Below are 7,899 nucleotides of genomic sequence, written 5' to 3'. Positions count from 1 at the left end.
TTTTTACAATTTTGCACATATGTTAGTAATATTTATTTTTTTTTTTTGTAAAATACCCAAAACTTTATATTGAAATTTGATAATAATTGATGGTTATTTCGTTTAACCGTATATTAAAATAATATAATTATATTTTAAGTATATTTAATATGGTTTATCGTATAAGTTGCTATAATTCCCAAATATTTGTTATCGTTCAATCAGGATTGCGTCAAGCCGTCGCACAGTGGTCGAAAAACTAAAAAGGTGGCCAAAAATCATTATTTTAATTATTAGGAAACTTTAATTTTCCAAAAATTAATTGTACATATTCTATTGTATTTAAAATTGTTTATTTTTTTGACATAACGCTAATTTAAGTACATAAAATGCTATGTATAGCATAACTATAATGTTGATAAATCATCGATTTATTGTGAATAGTCGAAATATAATTATGAAAAGTTATCTGTTAAATATGGTATTAAATTGAGTAATTATCGTTGGTACTTACAAAATGTGATATACGAGTATAAATATAATATATATATATATATATATATATACATATAATGATAGATAAAGGTATGGGTGAACCATACATTTTAATTTAAACATACAATATTATTGATAAAACTGAATTTAACATATATGTCATTAAAAACATAAATATTTAGTATGTTTATTCTTTGAGTTACACGACGAAAATTAAATCAGTTTATTGGGAAAAGTCCATGGAAAATTAGCTGCGCATATTTGCCCTATTTTTTTAACCGATGATTGAAATTGAGTGTATTCGATTTTTGGTACAATATTTTTTTATAGTGAAATAATATACCTATTTATTTTTAATCACGGCTTTATTAAATAAAATTACGCTTTAAAATATTCATGAATGTATACTAACATATAGTACTACACACATCCAGGAGAAAAAAAATAATGCATTGAATTATTTTTTAATTGTTTTAAAATCAACAAAGATGACGATAACGTACAAAATGTTATTGAAGAGATTACGAAATGTTTGGCTACTTCATTTTTTAATTGGTATAATATATGTATTTGTTTATTTATTTATATTTACATATTTATCATATTTTATACAAGTGCTAATGATAGGTAAATTGTATATAACTATAGATATTTTATAAAATAGAACAGAATAGAAAAATGAAAGATACACTAATTGAACAAATATAAATAGTTCTGAATCTCTATTTAATCTAGGCGACTGCGGTCGCCCAACTATACCATTAATGAAGTAGTACGCGTTCAAAACAACGAAAATGCCAAATTCTTTAGAAATCATCAAACTTAGGTGAACTTAGTGAGACAACTTTATATGCTTTAAGAAAAATAGGAAATGAAGATACAGCTAAAAGCAACAAACATTACTCCAACAAGAGGAAGCAAAATTCGTGGTATGTAAATGAAAAATAAAATTACATTAAAGCCGTCTATGATGAGTCCAGAAGTCGCTTTGTCTTTAAATATTGCATGTTCATTATCGAAATTCCAATACAATATGCTCCGTAAAAACGCTAAAAAATATAATCATGATTTATATCCTTCATATGATCAACTTCTTGCTGAAAAGGTTAATGCGTATCCTAAACAAATTACAATCGAAGAACAAAAATGTGAGGTAATGAAGAACCAGAGTACATTTCAGAATAAAAAACAATAATTAAAACAAATTGTAATATATTATATATTAATAAAAATGTATTTCAATGATAATTAAATATCATAGTTTCAATTATTTATTTTTGACAACCTTTTTCTGTTTTTCGAACACTGTACGTCGTGATTCGTGACCAAAAAATTTGACGATAACAAATTATGTAGTAAGTTGAGCATAATATATAATTTTTCGGTATTTCTGTTCATGAACAATATTTTTTTTAAGTTTACTGATATTACGGGTTGTTGTATGAAAAAGACGCCAGTTGGCATTTTGGCTTCGGGCGTCATTTAGCCTTACGCAGGCCCTGCATATTAATAATCACTATTATGTTTGATTATTACTAAAATTGTTATTATTATTACTATTATTATTATTATTATTGGTCGATCAACGACGGCAGGCATCGTAGCGAAGTAAGATTGCAGCGGTTTTTTTATCGCATTCCGACTATACTAACAACCGTCGCCACTATTACATCACCGCCATACCGGTAAAATGTAACGGGGAAAACCCGCCAATGGTACATTTTATCGTATGCTACGACCGGTATGCGTGTGTACTGTGCTCGATTTAGATTACCACCGTGTGTCAATTACCACCTTATGTCGTCGATCACTCGTGTTTACATGATATTATTTTCATAATCGTTATCAGGGTTCGGATTTTATAGCATTGAAAATTACTGAAATGTACACTATTATTTGACAAAAAAAACTTTAAAATACATCCAAAAATATTATATTATAATATATTTATTTTATCTATAATATAATCTTACGAATAATACATTTATAAAAAAAAATAAAATAACCTTCTTCTATTAACAATCTAAAAAACTTATTACATAAAACAAAAAAGTAGGAATTTATCTTGTTACACATAAATGAATACTATTTTTCATTCAATATAAACAGTATTTATGAAAAATACAAAATTAAGCGTTATATTATAATGCGTATTAGCTAAAAATAACACCAAAACTTTGAAAATATAACTAAAAATCTAAGATACTTCAAATATGGGGAAAAAAAATTTCATTTTTGGAGTACCTGGTGCCAGTGACGTGATTGTGGAGGGCAAGGGGGGCAAGTTCCCCCTCTGACCATTTTTTGAGAGATAAAGGTATAATTTTGCCCCCCCCCCCCGATAATCCAACAGTACAAATAGCATCTTTTATTAATTAACTCTTTGGATGAACGAAAGGGTTATTAATGAACAACATCAATTACGCGTCGGTCTGTTTCCACTATATCAGGAAGTTTCATAAAATCTCAATTATCAGTCACGATTTTAGAAAATTATTAAGTTTACAAACCGAGTGAAACGATCATAAAGCACTCTTAACAACGATTTAGTTTTCCGTCATCTATTAAATATACATCTGCTGGTACAATGTCACATTCCTCCGGAAATTATAGCCAATCCAAAAAATGGGGAATTTTTTTATAAAACAGGACGAACCCAACATAACAAAAAACGATACGTTATGGAATATATAATATACATTGTAATATTAAAAATAAATTTTACAAAAATTAATTAAGTATTACAACATAAAAGAAGATTTAGTATTTGCCATGTTTATAAAACCGATACTACAGGATATGCCAAACATCATTGACTGAACATTGGGACTAATGTTGGACTCATGACTGCAACTACACATTATCACGAATTTTAGATCTAGTGTCCTGTTTCTTAAATTGGAATTATATATTATTTTCCTTCAGTATATATATGTTACCGGAAAAGATGAAAATTCAGGAATTGTCAGTATATCCTAGTCATTGTTGACAATGACTGGAAAGGTTAGGCAATGTTGGATATTTCGTAGTTTTATCAACATTTCCGTATTATATTAGGCAATGTTATAAATCCGCATTCGAACAATTATCAACACCGCTTTATCGGTGATATATCTGATTATACTACATTCAAGTCTTCATGAAATATACATTAATTTTAAATGACGAACATTTTTTTAAATTTTTTGTGGTTTTACGAACGGAGCCCTAGGCAAAGCATTGCGGAGCACCAAAGGCTTCGCGGAGCATGCTTTGGGTACCGCTGTACTAGATTATATAATTCCAAGTGTCATAGTAATTTACCACGTAACAATAAAGATTAAGATTATGATTTATCCTAAATAGCTAATAAGTATTAAAATATATTAAATTAATTTTTAATATTATTATCAATGCCTTCTTTTATTAGGAATTATTATCAATGACTAGGTATTGACATTAATTCCTTACTAAATCAGGCATTATCGTTATTGACTAGTCATTGTCAACACGGACTGATTGTCATCTTTTCCGGTAACATATATATATTTGTGTGTGTTTTCAATTTATCTATAAAAAAAGAAATAATTGAAAAATGGATGACGTGGCTGCAGTTCTTACCAATGTAATCGTACTATCACGCAATAAATTATTAATCCAAGACTGGACACTGTAGGAATACACATGTCACATCGTGCAGCCGTATACGAAATGCTGGTTGCAACTTGCTTCCAACATTGGATACGATTATGACGTGGGTCGAAAATACCAACTTTCAGCGGAAATTATTCCAATGCAAACGTTGAACACAAAAATATGATGATCAACATTTGAATTACGATTACATGATATACAAGACTAACTCATGTGGCCAAAGTTGAAAGGTATTGGACGCATCGAATAGTACTGACCGCCTTAAGATAATTTGAAAGTTAAGGAAATAATTTGTTAAAGAGAAAAGGAATAAGTAAAGGTTCAGTGGAACGAGTATGGTGACAGGAGACCTTCAAGAGAATACGGTATAGTAAGTAGATTTTCAAGGATATATGTTAGATTAGAAATGACTTGCGTGTCAAGTGTTAACAATTAAGTCATTATGATCTAAAGGGTTCCTGAGAGGCAGGAGTCCTAGGCCTATTGATGTCCAGGACTTGCTGTATGAGCCTGAATTCGATAGCCAAGATCTGGATACGGCTATAGCTATGAAGGCTGCGTCTCTCAGGGTCTCCCAGTCGTTACACAAAATGGTGAAAGGTATCCTTATCCGTAAAGAGTAGGACGAGAGAACACGCGAAGCAAAGGGGAGAGCTAATCACAGACGTAAGCCCCATTTTGTCTTGTCAATACAGGTGACCGGTAAATAACTCCAGGTTGAGAGGCATAGCCAGAGCAGTATGTGACCCAGGAGGTAGTGACCAATTCTGTTACCAACACAAACTTGCAGCGAAGCATCAGTGGAAGTTACCAAATAGTATATATTTCTTAAAATATAAGCACTGTCACAGGTCTTCACTATTTCAGGCACAGATTTTTATATAAATTGTGCAGCCTAAGAGTGAAGCCCATGTATGCATAAATTTTTGTCTTTGTTCTTCAATAAACGACGAAGGCCGGGTATGTAGAAATGTGAAAACAGATCCAGCCTAGCTTTCGGTTCAACAGGGGAAAAAAAAAGTCATTACGATCACCAAAACTTTGCAGTTATAGGATACTCGGTAGAACAGGAGTGTAATCATGAAGTGAAAAAGGTATACGCAGTTTGTAAGCAACATGACGAAGGCACTTTTTGTGAGCCCGTTCTATCATGTTGAGAAAAACTGCAATGGATGAGTCCAGAAGGACAGATATACTTAAGGATGTGATGAATGAAACCAAGAAGCTTGAACAATGGGATTTAACGACTACCTAGCCATATATATATATAGCTACTTTAGCTGACAGAAGACTTGAAGCTAATTTGACTTTTCTTAGATGTCTCAAAGATTGACTAATAGATTCTCTAAAACTATTATCACAAATTAATTTCAAAGTACCATTCTTCTCTGCCCGTTACACTTATCCATTTTCCTCCCCAATGTGCAACACAAAATACACAAAAAATCAGCCATTACACCGAATGATGGATGAGTTTAGCTAATAAGTATCTATCAGATCTACTTTAAAAACATTTTTTAAAAATTATATATTATAAATATAGTATTAATTTTGGCATGTTGCGTATTATTATAGAATAAAATAAGTAAATTTAAATAAATATAAAAACAGTTCTGTGAGAAATAATAATATTTAACAATCCTTAACATAAGGCTAAGGGATAGTTTTGTCATATTATTCCGAGAACTATAACAAAGCTGCGATGATGTACTCGAGTCGTAGTGAGACCTCCTTCTAGTTATAAATCTATTACAAAATACCTATCCACATGGGCAGGTTTTCAGTGTGATTCCATTATATTCTGTTTTACTAACAAAAAACATCATATACACATACATTTATGTCATTTATGTATACAATATAAAATATATAAATATTTATGAAGTAATAAGGATTGGGCAATTATGTTAATATATTATAGTATGATATTTCAATATATTGCTCGAAATTACCGACTAAACCTAAACCAATTTTATTCGACACTTTGGCAGCAAATCGAAAAAAATAACCACTTTTTCATTTTTGTTTTCATATTCGTAAATAATTTCAAGTTTGCTCACACATTCGTTTGTTCTACCGCCCATATATTAGTTATACACAAAATATTGTATAAGTACACATAAAATAAACAAATATACATACAAATGAATAAACTACAATTATGATGCGCTATTCTCAATTAAGAATTTAAACAGATAACAAAAGCATTCAAATGAAACGTTTTTTTAAATAATTTATGCAATATGCACATATGCGTACAAACATAAGAGTATGCAAAGGATATATCACGAACATATGAGAATTCTACATTGAAACTACATGGAAGACGTCAAATCTTCGTGATATAGTCTGTATCGTATACATACAAATATTCCCGAAAATATTGAACATGGTCAACATCTACAATATCGTAATCAAAATTCAAAGAAATATTAATTTTTGTTTTCACAGAAAAACTCCATATTAGTCACCTTACTTTTATGTATCAAACAGTTCTGTCTACATAATATTAATCAAGAATCATAACTCTCAAAATATTTCTTAGGCGTCAAAAACGATCAAGTTAAATTATATTTCTGCATAACAATTGTTTTTTCTTACAATTTATTATTCGTTTTTTATTTAAAAAAACAAATATCTATTATTTCCCCACTACCCTATAACACGATGTAGGACAAATGGACGTAGCCGTTTGGACGAGGCTGTTTAGACGTGGGGGGGACAAATGGACGTCAAAAAAAATATATATATAAATCAGTAAATAAAATAAATAAGTTATTTATATTTATTATAATATATAAATTTTAATGTCAAAAATATTCATTCAAAAAAACTTCACCATCGCGATTTGAATTAATTAATGACATCTTATATGTACACTTGAATGCAATTTGTACACGACTAACACGGTTATAAATGCGTATTGTCGTGTCTCGTGTATCACCGTGTTTAGATAAAGTGTGATAATTATTACAAGTTGTAAAAACTAATAAGTTATATATATATATTGATATAGAAAATACCTAATACCAAAACGATAAAATTCGATAAGGTTTGATATTATGATACAATCCATTAGTTATATTACATAAAATATCAATCGTTTTATAACTTATATATATTTTTTTTTCACGTCCATTTATCCCCACGTCCAAACGGCTACGTCCATTTGTCCCTATTCGCCTATAACAATTTATTCTCATTAATATTTAATATTCTAATCACATTAATATTATGATTAAAAAACTAAAACTACACACATTTAAACAATTTATTTAATTTAATTTAAACAATAACCAGTTAGGTCAGACTTAGGGCTAGACATACATACGACATAATTAAGACCAAAAAAATTTCAAACGATGAAGATTAGTCTTTTGACGAAGAAATATTGTCTCCAAATAATAATAATAATAATAGAAAAAAGTTATTTAACTCTAATAACTAATTCGTAAGTTGATAATTATATTTATATATTCAAAGTATTTTTAATCACAAATTTATACAAACATATAAATATATTATGAAAATTAGTAATACCCTTAACATTTAAAATTATAAATAAAGTTGAACCAATATCCCCTCATATTCATAACTTGCAATAAAATAGTAAAATATCTCGTAAGCATCGATTTTTTTCGACTATGATTCTCATGGCAGTATAAAATTATTTCAAATACTTTGTTTCATTAAATAACCACGTACACAAAATTATTCAAAGAAGTTTAGGTGGTTTGAAGGTAAAAGAATTTATTTGCCAGTTAACCTTGACCGCAAACTTCCAAAATTTGT

This window comes from Sipha flava, unplaced genomic scaffold, assembly GCF_003268045.1.
Source record: "Sipha flava isolate LNK unplaced genomic scaffold, YSA_version1 40_pilon_pilon, whole genome shotgun sequence".
Taxonomy (NCBI): domain Eukaryota; kingdom Metazoa; phylum Arthropoda; class Insecta; order Hemiptera; family Aphididae; genus Sipha; species Sipha flava.
Note: the sequence above shows the minus strand (reverse complement) of the source record.